This window comes from Myotis daubentonii, chromosome 5, assembly GCF_963259705.1.
Source record: "Myotis daubentonii chromosome 5, mMyoDau2.1, whole genome shotgun sequence".
NCBI classification, from domain to species: domain Eukaryota; kingdom Metazoa; phylum Chordata; class Mammalia; order Chiroptera; family Vespertilionidae; genus Myotis; species Myotis daubentonii.
Window position 1 is genome coordinate 30,482,798 of NC_081844.1, and position 12,398 is coordinate 30,495,195.

At 55.8% G+C, this 12,398-nt stretch overlaps 1 protein-coding gene across 18 annotated transcripts in view; it reads left to right on the forward strand.

The window, feature by feature from the left end:
- Nucleotides 1–12,398, forward strand: part of PTPRS (protein tyrosine phosphatase receptor type S) — a 100,881-nt gene that overhangs the window by 21,823 nt on the left and 66,660 nt on the right. The window contains exon 1 of one of the 18 annotated variants that reach the window (XM_059697056.1): nt 10,660–10,808. The exons of the other annotated variants lie outside the window; for them this stretch is intronic. The gene's annotated coding sequence lies outside the window, so the exon portion shown is untranslated. Of the gene's footprint in view, nt 1–10,659; nt 10,809–12,398 lie in introns of those variants that run through there. 18 annotated transcript variants of the gene reach the window in all.

A 12,398-nucleotide genomic window follows, 5' to 3' on the forward strand; every position in this document is an offset into this window, starting at 1 on the left:
AGAGACACATTGATTGGTTGCCTCCCGCAGGCACCCCAACCGGGGCCAGGGATTGGGCCTGCAACCGAGGTATGTGCTCTTGACCGAGTCAGTCCGAGGGCTGATGCTCTAACCACGGAGGGACCCCATTCCTTTTCACAGCTGTGCCGCTAAGCTCATCACACTAAGAAACGCGAATGTTTTGCGGCATTATTTGGCCCCTTGGACTGCTGCACATTTAACCGGCCCATTATTAATGGGCACTTACGCTATTTCAAGTCTTGCTGTGAGGACTGTTCTACATGTGTCATTTCAGGGGCGAGGACTGTCTAGTGTGTCATTTCAGGAGAACGTGTCTATCAGATACATTTCCGGAGGTGTTGTTTGCGGGCTCAAAGGGAATGTGAAGACATCCCTACCCCTCTCAGCATTGAGAGAGAGACAAGTGCTTCCCCAGGGGCCCGGGAGGCAGGGAGGCAGAGATTCAGCATGGCCTCGGGTGGGCAACGGGTGATCCTAATAAATGGGTCCAGTCTCTCTCTCTCTCTCTCTCTCTCTCTCTCTCTCTCTCTCTCTCTCTCTATATATATATATATATATATATATATATGACAGGCTGGACCACATATATTTATTCATTTATTTCAGAGAGGAAGGGAGAGGGAGAGCAAGATAGAGAAACATCAATGATGAGAATCATTGATCGGCTGCCTCTTGCACGCCCCCTACTGGGGATCAAGCCCCCAACCCGGGCATGTGCCCTGACCTTGGCAGCCTTTTGGTGCATGGGGGACAACACCCAGCCAACTAAGCCACCCTGGCCAGGCAGGCACGAGTAATTTAAAAAAACAAATACTCTGTCTTCTTGCAGCTTGCAGTTTAGTTGGGGGAATGGAGAATGAACAAGCACAGAAGAAAAACCACGTCCCATGTCAGGGCGGAACGCTGCTCTAGGAAAGAAAAATCAGAGAAGGGGAAGGGAAATGCTAGCATGGAGCGCAGAGTTTGAATAGGGGGCCTGGCAGCCTTGGTGGGAAGGGTAACATTTGGACAGAGGTGGGGAGGGAGGGAGGAGCCGGTGGCGTCTGGGGAGCAGGCGGTCCTGTCGGGGATGTGCAAAGCCTGGCGCTGAGTCCTCCTGGGGTAATTGCTGAGGCCTCGTCACTGCCCGCACCTGAGCCACTGTCCTCACCGTGCTGTGCCTCCTGTGGCTCCCAGTGCCGGGGCAGCTGCTAGGGAATAATTAATAAATAATAACAATAACAATAATAATAATAAAATACATTTGGGAGACAGTGGTCCGTCCTTATGCCTCTAGGTGGCTGCCAGCCCCTGACCATGTGCAGCTGCGAGTCGCAGATGGGCTCGGTATGAGGTGCCACAAATTCTGGGACTGTTACCTCCAAGTGAAGCGGGGGTGAAGGCTGGGGATGGGAAACGGAGGCTCAGATGAGTGGCTGGGGGAGGAGTTAAGAACCAATCCCTGCTCTGTCACTTACCAGTGGTGAGAATTTGGGCTCAACCTCTGTGCCTCAGTTTCCCCAACTGAAAAGTGTGTGTGTGTGGAGGGGTACTATTCATTGGGGGATTCAATGAGCTGTTTGTGTTATGCCTGGCTTTGGGGAAGAGAGAGAAATAATAGCCAGTGATCCTTGAGCACCTACTGTGTGCCTGCCTCAGTTTTGAGTGCTTTGCCCGTACTAAGTGCTTAAAGAACATTTTTAGGTTTGGGGGAGATGGGCTTGGGTTCAAATCCAAACTCCTGTCTAAAGATGTCACCTTCTCCCTGGGCTTGAGAGCTCTGGGAGGTGTAAGATCGAGGGGGCTGGGCTGTGGTAGAAGTCCTGAGCAAGGAGGGGGCTGGTTTAGAGCGCTCCAGCTACTCACTGGGGAGCTGCTGATCGTAGAGGCACGTTGCAGGGAGCATGTGGCCAGAGCCATGGAAGCGGCCACCGGTGGCTCAACGTGGGAAATGGTGGTGGGCCTGGTGGGGGCCCCAACCTAGAGGACCATGCCCAGCAGGGGCCCTGGCCCTTCTGCTCACGCCCCCCTGACCCCACCCCCCACACCCATCCCCTTGCTTCTTGAGGGGTCAGTATGTTGGCGCTGGGCTGCAGCGCCCTGGGCTTGAGAGCTCACCTGTCGTTTTTGGACCTGCACCTGGGCTCACACAGCAGGTCCCCCCCCCCCCCCCCCCCTAGCAGCTAGCTCCCTAGTCCCTGTCTTCTCACCTGTGGGATGTGACAGGGACTAGGCCCAAGGTTCCTGTTCTCACCTCTTCCATTCTGTCCAGTGCTACTTAGGTCTCCTCTCCCCGTTTCCCTTTCTTCACATCTTTTAAATATCACCTCCTCCTGGAAGCCTGCCCCACTCTCGGGCCAGAGGAATCCCCCATCACAGATCTGATCTTTAACTGCTGGGGCCCCTGTGTCCACCCCCACAGGCCGGTGAACTCCTTAAGCTGGGCTGGGGCTGCCTGGGCCATTCTGTGTCCTACTGCTCAGCCTGGGGTACAGGGGCTCTATTAATGCAGGTGGGGTGTGGAAGGAAATTGTTATCGGGTGTGATGATTGTTCATGCCTCTCGTGTATTCATTTCTCAAGAGAAACGCTCTCTAATCCCTTACCCCTCTCACCCCGTTTCGCAGCTACCAGCCACCTCTCTTTCCCTGGAACTTAGTGTGTTCAGTCCCGCCTCAGGGCCTTTGCGTATGCTGTGCCCTCTGCCCAGAACTCGCTCCTTACCCCTGTCTTTGCCTGGCTGTCTGGGTCTGTCACTCTTCCTCCCTAGGAGAGAAGCCCTAGGCGGTTGTCGGCTTTGGTCCCAGCTGTGTCCCCTGAACTCAGGATAGCACCTGGTGCAGGGGAGATGCTGAGGTTTGAGTAGTGAGTGACCAAGGCCGGGTCCCACCTCACCCTGCCTCTGGAACCTCACTGGCCTTTTCCTCAGTTTCCCTGATCTTCAAAGACCTTGAACCTACAAAATCAGCTTCAGGCACTAAAAAAACCCCCAATCTTCCTCTCCTCTCTACAGGTAGGGAAACTGAGGCCCAGAGTGTGGCAAGAACTAGCTCAGGGCCACGTAGCTCACCGGGGACGGAGCTGGGAAAAGAACCTTATCCTCCTGCCTCCTGTGGACAATGATTTCTAAAGTGTGGGGCTGCCCCAGAACAAGGCTGTTTTGGGGTGACCCGGGGAGCAGGTGTCCGGTGGCACAGAGCTGCACAGACTAGCAGTGACTCCCTTTGGGGTTCATCTGTAACAGGTCAAGGAGGAAGAGTCAGGTGTAGGGCCATCTTTAACACCAACACCTGCCCATCCAACCTCTATAACCAAATCCTTCCAGGCTGCTGCCTTTGGCAACAGTATCCAGGAAAAATGGAAGAACTGTGTATGTATTTTCATTGTAACAGTTTTTCTGGTCAATTTCGAGGCTAGGCAGGTAGAGCCATGCATTATGGAGTGGTTCCTAGTTTTACTGGATTCTAAAGTAAATTAGGTTAAGGCTGTGATTTCCAACCCTTTTCATCTCGTGGCACTAATTACTAATTACTAAAATTCTGCAGCACACCAAAATATATATATTTTTGTTGGTCTGACAAAAAAACAGGTATAATTTTGATTGATTTACCAAAAAAAAAATAAAAAATTGCCTACCTTTTATTACTCCAAAGTGACTTAAAAAAATCAGGCGCCTATACTTGTATTTAAGGATTTCTGGTACCAAGCGTTAACCAATTGGACATAACCTTATTATGAGATGTGACCCTTAAGATGCGGCTCTGGTGTGTGACCTACATATCTATGGTTCAGGACAGGCTGTTCACACCCCCACCTATTGTTGTTTTGCCTGCTGTCGTTTTTTTCATTTAATAATCTACGGGAAAGAGGTCAGTGCCCCTGAGTAAATTAGTCAGGTATTGCATGTTTTCAAAATTCTTGGGGCGCACCAGTGAGCTGCGGCACATTAGCTGAACATCACGGGCTTCAGGGAAAGGCATGGGCCAGCTGAATGTAAGATGGAGGGGACTGGGCTGTGGTAGAAGTCCTGAGCAAGGAGGGGGCTGGTTTAGAGCGCTCCAGCTACTCACTGGGGAGCTGCTGATCGTAGAGGCACGTTGCAGGGAGCATGTGGCCAGAGCCATGGAAGCGGCCACCGGTGGCTCAACGTGGGAAATAGTAGTGGGCCTGGTGGGGGCCCCAACCTAGAGGACCATGCCTAGCAGGGGCCCTGGCCCTTCTGCTCACGCCCCCCCCCCCGACCCCACCCCCCACACCCGTCCCCTTGCTTCTTGAGGGGTCAGTATGTTGGCGCTGGGCTGCAACAAGGAGCCTGCCGCTGGCCAGGGCAGCTTTTTATAAATTTCTGCCCTTGGGCCTGGAGTAGCAGCCCCCAGAGAGTACCTGGGTTGCAACTCAGATAGACCCCGGTGCTAATCCAGCTTGTGGACCTGTGGCTGCAGGTGGCCTGTCCTGCAAATCGGCGCCTCCAGCTTTGCAAAGCCTCTTAGCCATTCAGTTGTTCATTCATTTGTTAGCAGTGGTTCTCAACCTTCCTCATGCTGCGACCCTTTCATACAGCTCCTCATGGTGTGGTGACCCCCAGCCATAAAATGATTTTCGTTGCTCCTTCATAACTGTAATGTTGCTACTGTTATGAATCGTAATGTAAATATCTGACATGCAGGATGTATTTTCATTGTTCGCGACCCACAGGTTGAGAACCGCTGGTTCAGAGAGCATTTATTGAGCACCTACTCTGCCAGGCCCTGCGACCCAGCCCCACTTTCCTGGCTCCCAGTCTCCAGGAGAGCCGTCCGCAGAGCTTTCTGTGATGATAGAAATGCACTGTGTCCCCTGGGCCGGCCAGTGTGGCTCAGTGAGTGAGCGCCGTACCATCACTGAAAGGCCACGGTCCAGGGCACGTGCTCTGGTTTCAGACTTGATCCCCAGCGGGGCTGGTGCCAGAGGCAGCCCCTCAGTGTTCCTCTCGCTCTCCCCTTCTCCCTTCCTCTCTCTCGAAAATAAATAAAAACGTGTATATATGTTTAAACAGAAGTGCACCAGATCTGCACCAGTACCTTGGCCCCTGGCCTCAGATGCAGGAAGCTCAGCCAGTGTGACTGAGGAACTAAATTTTGAATTTTGTTTAACTTTATTTAACTAGTCATACCTGGTCCCCTCAAGGAGAGTGCTGATCTGGACAATAAACAAGGAGCAAGTACAGGGTGGGGCAAGAGTAGGTTTACAGTTGTTCATACGGAGAACAATGCAATAATTAATAAATAATAATATATAAAAACTGTCTCACGTACTCACAACTCTAAATCTACCTTTGCCCCACCCTGTAATTTCAGATGAAAGCCAGTGCCAAAAAAGGGAAGAAATAGAGGAAGGTGTGATAAAGGGTGATGGGGGTGCTACCCGGATTGTAGTGAGGTCAGTCGGGGTGCCTGTGAGGAGGTGATGTTTGAGGGCGGCCTGAACGGTGAGAAGGAGATAGCCATGAAAATGTGGAGGAAGGGTGTTCCAGGCAGAGGGAATAGCCTGCACAGTGGCCCTGAGGCAGGACTGTGGCTGGCGTGTTGGAGGAGCAGAGAGGAGGCCGTGTGGCTGGAGTGGAGTGAGCAAAGGGGAAAGGGTGAGCGGGGAGGGGATGGGGCAGATGGTTCAGGGTTTTGTGGGCTGTGGGCAGAGGAGGGACAGGATCCAGGACCTGACTCAGCACCCTCTGGCTATTGTGGGGAGGACAGACTGGGGAGTGGGGCAAAAGCTGGAGGTGGAGGTGACTTAGGTCCAGGCAGGCAGTAATGGGACTAGACAAAGAAGGCACATGGAGAAAGAGGGACAAGTTCGTAAGGAATTTAAGAGGGAGACTTGGGAGTAGTATTTCCAGACCAGCAGGGTGGGCAGAGCAGATGAGGGGAGAAGAGTCAGGGCTGGCCCCTGGGTTCTAGCCCGAGCTGCTGGAAGGATGGAGCTGCCATCAGCTGAGAGGGGAGAACATGGGAAGAGAAGGTGCATCTGGGTCCAGCTGCACCTGAAGGCACCTGGATTTCTCTGGGAGGAGAGGAAGGTGGCTGGGCCGGGGGAACCTGCAGGTGAAAAAGGCAGGTGAGGAGCTGGGACCTGCCTGCAGTGGGCAGTGTGCCCACTGTGGTGTAGCTAGCAGGCAGATGTGGCGCCAGGACCGTGATGTGAGTGTGGGTGAAGTAGGCTCCTGGCCGGTTGGCACACGCCCACTGCCCCAGGTCATGAATACTGTGCTGGGGAAGGAAGCTGTCCAACCAGTTTCTCCCTCGCTCTGGATCCCAAGGGTGTGCAGTTGGGCGGCTGCCTGTAAATGAAAGTTGGAGGGATTTTGGCCCCAAATGTGAGGACAATGGGACAGATTGGGAGAGGGATAGCATGTGTGTGTGTGTGTGGGGGGGGGTGTCCTACCTCGGTGTGTGTGGTTTTGGCTGAGGGGGCCCCACATCAGGGTGGGTGTCAAAGGCTGTAGGACATCCCAACAGAGATACTTAATTGGTCGGAACTTTTGTGCAGGAAGTGACAGGCCACTGGTTTGTATGTGGATGCCCCTCCCTGTGTTGTTTGTAATGTAGAACAAGTAGGAACTGATTGAACTCCGTGGGTTGGACACAGAGAAATGGTCTTACGATGGTGATCTCCATTTTCAAAAGGAAGTGCCAATGTGCACACATAGAAGCCGAGAAGGACACGGTTGGCCTCAGGACCTTTGCACTTGCTGTTTCTCCTGCCCGAGAGTCTGTTCCATAGGTGCCTGTATGTCTGATTTGCTGACTTCACCAGGTCCTCTGAGAAGGCCCCTGGGCCCCTCCGGGCTTCTGGAGCCCACTGTGCATTTGTTGTGGTTGGGATCTCTTAGCACTGACCAGCATTGTGCTACTGACAGTGTTGGTTTCCCTATGAGTGTCTGTCTTCCTCACTTGCCTTGAGGGCAGGGGTGCTGGCTGTCATGCCCACTGCTGTGTCCCCACTGGCTTGGCACACAGTAGGTACTCAATAAATGTTTGTGGAAAGAATGAATGAAAATGACCACATGCTCACATTTTCTCTCCAGGAGAGGCTGCAATATGGGCAATTTTTATATTCTTCTTTATGCTGATTTTCTCTAAATTTTCTGCTGCGCGCGCCTATTTTATAATTAGAAGAAAAGTTATTTTGAAAAAAAAAATTACCCCCCAAATGCAGCTGCAGGGGCTGACGTGATCGAGCCCCATGCTTCTCCCCAAGGACAGTTCCTCCTGGTGCATATAGAGGACATAACTGCACGCTCGGGAGCTCCTGGGGTCAGCCCTCAAGAGCACTGGGAGGGCAAAACAGTCAGGGAGGGCTTCCCTGAGGTGGCAGCTCTTCGCCTTCATGGTCTCAGGCCCAAACCCTGGAGTTGTCCTTGCGCCCCTGCTTTAATCTGTGCCCCATAGTCCTTTAGGAAATTCTGTTGGCTCTGCCTTCTCAGTCTATCCAGAATGTGCCCACTTCTGCCCTGCTCCCTTCCTGCGCTCCCAGCTGATTCAGCCCCCTCATTGCTGGCCTGAATATGCGTAGTCACCTGCCCTCTGGACCCCCCTAACCTCCTACAGTATATGCCTTTGCCGTGGACAGAGGGCTCCTGTGAGCACTTGAGTCAGGTCCTGCTCTTCCTCTGCCCATATCCCTCCAGGGCTCCCTCCTCCCAAGGGGTAAAAGCCCAAGTCCTTCCTGGGGGCCTACAAGGCCCTGTATACCTGCCCCTGTCCCCTCCCTGCCCTCACCTCCTCCCTCTATCCCCCCTCACTCACTCTGCTCCAGCCACACAGGCCTCCCCCCTGTTCTTCCACCATCCAAGCATGGTCCTGTCCCAGGACCTTTGCATGTGCTGTGCCCTCCCCGATCGCACTTCCTCCAAGCATCCATACCTCTTTCACGTTCTCTCACTTCCTTCAGGTCTTTGGTAAAATGTCACTTCCTTACTCCCTGACCTTGTTTAAGACTGAAATCCCCTCCCCCCCGCCCCCACCCCTGCTTCCCCCTCCTCCCCCAGTTTGTCCGTCTTCATAGCACTTATTGCTAACTGATCCTTGGTTATTTTATTTCTTCTGTTTCCCTTCCATGCCCTCGCTAGAACATCAGCTCCATGAGGGCAGGGATCTTTGTCAGACTTAGTCACTGCTATGCCCCTAGTGCCTCAAACCAGTCATGGCTCATTACAGTAGGTGCTCAGAAATTGTTATTTTAAAGGGGTGGGTGGAAAAAAAAAAAAGGAAAAAGAAAAGTGGGTGAAGATGCCTGCTTTGTGACGAGGGTGCCGTGCGCTGTGGCCCCTGCGGAGAATAAGGTTGGTGCGGAGGTCCTGGCTGTTCATGTGAAGGTTTGCTGAGAACCCGCTGTGTTCCACGCATGCCCTCTGCTGGGTGCTGGGACCCAGTACAGGGGGTGTGCTCAGATCAAGACAGAGACCCCGCCCTGCCCTCGGAGGTCAGTCTGGTGGCAGAGGCAGGCCCGGGACCAGGCAGTTAAATAATGGGGTGATTAGAGCTGTGATTGGGGACATTCAGGTTACTGTGTGGATGGAGTCACCCAGCTGGGGTCGACTAGATAGATGCAGGCCTTGTTCCTCGCCCAGATCTCTCCACCCTTACCTAGAAGGTGGCTGTGTTCCCAGCCCATGTGCTCACTGCCATGCATGGAGGCAAGAGGTCATCGCCAGGGAGACATGGGCAAGAGGCCCAGAGAGGGCAGGACTGGCTGGAGAGGGCGTGGCAGGTCTTCAGCCACCATCCCCTGGGGCCTGGCCAACCCAGAGACCAGCGCTTCTGCCCCAGGCGCCCTGACATCTCGATTCATTGAGTGCCTGTTGTGGGCCTGGCTCTTAATAAAGTTGGGAAAACAGGTTCTTCCTTGAGGTCACATGGGAGAGCTTGGATTCATTCCTGAGTGAATGAATGAGCCCTGTGCCTGGGCCATCAGCCTGCAAATGCAAGCAAAGCACCCACTGTGCTCCTGGTGGCATTTCCTGAGGGCCCACTGTGTTCCCTGCCAAGCAGGAGGAGGTTACACTGCTTGATTTCACATCCATGTTAACACAGAGCACCTCCCGTGTGTGCCATGTGGTGCTGGGGTGCCAAGTGTAGCACCCCATAAAGTACCTACTGTGTGCATTTCATAGTTGGGCTGTGGAGAGGGGAGATATTGGAGTATCTTGTGTTTAGCAGCACCTACTATGTGTTCTGTATGGTCCACATCCATTCACAGAGAACCTACTGTGCGCTTGGGGCTTTGGGAACTCCAGGGCAGGCCTTCCCAGTGCTAGGGGAGGTGGCATCATACACTCTGTTTTGCAGAGGGGAGAACTGAGGCACAGGTTGGGAAAGGGGCAGATTGCCCGGGAGAGGTGGGGAATAGGCCCTCCCTGGCAGCCGTAGCAGGGCATGGATAGCCACCTTGGGAAGTGAATTGTCCCTGAACCCTTATCAGGGCCTCCTCTGAGCTCCCACAGCTGCCTGCTGTCCCGGCAAGCCCGTCCTTTGCCCCACTGTGCAGTGCGCTTATTGAGGGTGGGGCCTCTGTCCAACCCCGCTGTGTCCCTGGACGCTTTAAATTTGTAGCAACTTGTCCATTTCTCCTCCCCCAACCTTGCGCCACTCCAGGCCTCCTGCAGCATTGTGGGTAAGGGCTCATCCTCTGGACCCAAACCTTGGTTCCAGTCCCTGCTCTTTTTGACCTTGGACAGTGAACCTCTCTATTCCTCCGCCAACCGCTTTGGAAATGGGGGTGATGGTAGGTGAGGTGAGCAGGCACAGCGCTTAGTTCACACCGGGAGCTCCGTACCTGTGAGCTAGGGGAGTCCTCCCGAGCACTAATGGTGGGACGGGGCCAGGGTGGGAGCAGATGGGGAGCCAGCCCCCTGCGGTGCCCTCCGCTCTCCGTTAGGGTCTCCGCCCCTCCCCAAACGCCTCTCCAAGCTCCCAGAACCCCAGGGGCCTCTGCGTTCCCTGTCTCAGCCCTGGAGTTTTCAAACCCGCACCGGGGCAGCAGCACGGCCGGGATTGGCTGCCTGGGCGGGGCCGCCCCTCCCTCTCCCCCTCCTTCCCACCCACCCCTCCCTGTGGATCGGGTGTCTCCGGCCTGGCACGGTGGCCCCATCTGTTTCCAATCTGGGCCTGCGCTCTCCGCCCCTTCCTCAGGGTTGTGCCTAAGGTGGGGGCCTCTGCCACCGTGTCCCCATTCATCCCCCCCAGACCCCAACCAAGCGGGGCAGCCTCTTTGCGGCTGCACCCCTCCCCCACCCTCTGGGGCTCTCTGTGAATGTGGGGGCGCGGCCTCTGCCATCCAGCTCAGACTGGGTGGGGCTGCTTCTGCCCCTTATCCGACCTCCAGTATTTGGGTGTGTTTGGGGAGCCCTCTGCTGTTTCGGGCTTCCAGTCCCTCCATCCGTTGCCATGGCCACGATCAGCACCTGGAAGGGGAGGGGGAGCAGGATAGGGGTTCCCTCTGTCATCAGGTTCCCAACGGGGGGCGGGGGGTGTCTCAGGGTGTTCTCTCATGCATGTGCATGTGGGGTGCATCGTACCCTCTGGAAGGCTTTCCCCCACAGGAACCCCCTGGAGGCTTCCAGGGCCCCCTGATGGGGCTCCCCCGCTGGTCCCCCGCCCCACTTCCGTCCGGAGCCCCACCCCCGGCCCCGCCCCCAGGCCGAGCTCTTAGGGCTGCGGCCTCTCCCTGCGCGCGCGGCGCTAGCGCTCAGAGTGGACGCCGCTCAGAGTGGCCGCGGGACCGGGGGACCGGCTGCAGCGGGGCACCCCGATCTCTGAGCTGAGCCGCGGGGTGAGTGCACCTGGGGTTCTCTTGCTCCTCTAGGGCCAGTCTGCGCTGGGCTTTGTTTCCCTCCTTGTCCCCCCTCTGGGCTCCCGGGAGGGGAGGGGGTATCCCGCGTTCCCCACTCACCCCCTCCCGCTCGGGCCTGGCCCAGCCAGGCTCCAGAGTCGGCGCCAGCCCGCACTGCCCGGTGCGCCCCGTTCAGGCCTGTCCCCCTCACTTTGGGAAACTCCTGACCGTTATGCTCCGCGGGGTCCCCTCCCCCGACTGGCCCCCAGCCCTTCTCCTCCCCCACCTCCTGGGGGCGGAGCCAGGCTGGGCAGCCTGAGCTGCCAGCCCACGGCTCTCTGCTGGGGGGCTTCTGCCTCCTTCCTCCGGGACCTGGACCATGGGGGGTGGGGGTGGGGGGTATGTGACTGAGATCTCTGCTCTTAGTCACCCCTAAAACTCACGGAAAGTTTCTCCATCTGTCTCTGCGCCCTTCTGGCCTGTGGATCCCAGGTTGACGCTGTGTCTCTTGGGGCTTTAATAAACTGAGGGGGTCAGGGCAAGCACATCAGCACCCACCTTCTCACCTCCCGTTCCGACTCCAAGCTCCATGCCTGTGTACCTCCCGCTATCGGCCGACCAAACCTCTGCCTCAGCAACCCCTTTTATTGCCCCAGAGTCCTGCCTCACAAGATTCTCCTTAGTCCTGGGCCGCTCTTCAGAGGAACTTCCTCAACTCTCCCGCCGGGCCAAGCCCCCCATGGCCTGCCTGCCCCTCCCCGAGTCTCACTCCTACCCCTTAAGGCCCAAGCTGACAGAGCAGATGGAAGTTGCAGCTGGCGGTGTTTGTGCCGGCCGCCCCTGCCTGCAGTGTCTCCCTCTTACCTCAGTTTCCACTTCTGCAATGGATGTGACCACAAGAATGATGTGGGTAAAGTGCCAGGTGGGCCAGGCATGCAGTAGGCATCCAGTACATGCTGGGGCCTTGCCATGTTCTCAGGGTGGGGAGAAGGCGCCCATCCTGGAGGATGACAGGCCCATGACGGGAGCAGAGCTGTGCGGGGAGACACAGGGTGCTGGAGAAGCCCAGAGTGGGTCCTGATCCAGCCTGGGGCATTCAGGAGGGCTTCCTGGAGGAGGTGACATGATAAGTGTGAAGGCTGAGGTTTGATGGGGGAAGGAGGAAGGATGTGCTGGGGAAAGGAACAGCATACACAAATACCCCTGTGTGAACCAGAGGCCAGTGGGGCAAGCAAGGCACTGGGGTCAGCAGATCTGGATTTTAATGGACGTAGATGAGACTCATGGGAGGTTTTATAGCAGACACAGCCACTCCCAGCTGCAGGGGTGTAGGTCAGAGCGGAGCTGAGGGTGGGTCCTGTGGCTTCGGCTTGAAGGATGAGTTGACAGGTGGGCCAGCTGGGGAAGGGTGTACCTGTGAGATGGACTCAGTTAAAAAAGGCCCAGAGGCCCCAGGCAGACCACTGCATTGTGGGAACAGTGGGAACCTTTGGGAAGGTCCCAGTACGCTGAGCGGAGGAGCTGGGGACTCCTGGAGGGTAGGGGTGCACCAAGATCTTGGTATCTCAAGCTCCTCTACGAAGCCAGGGG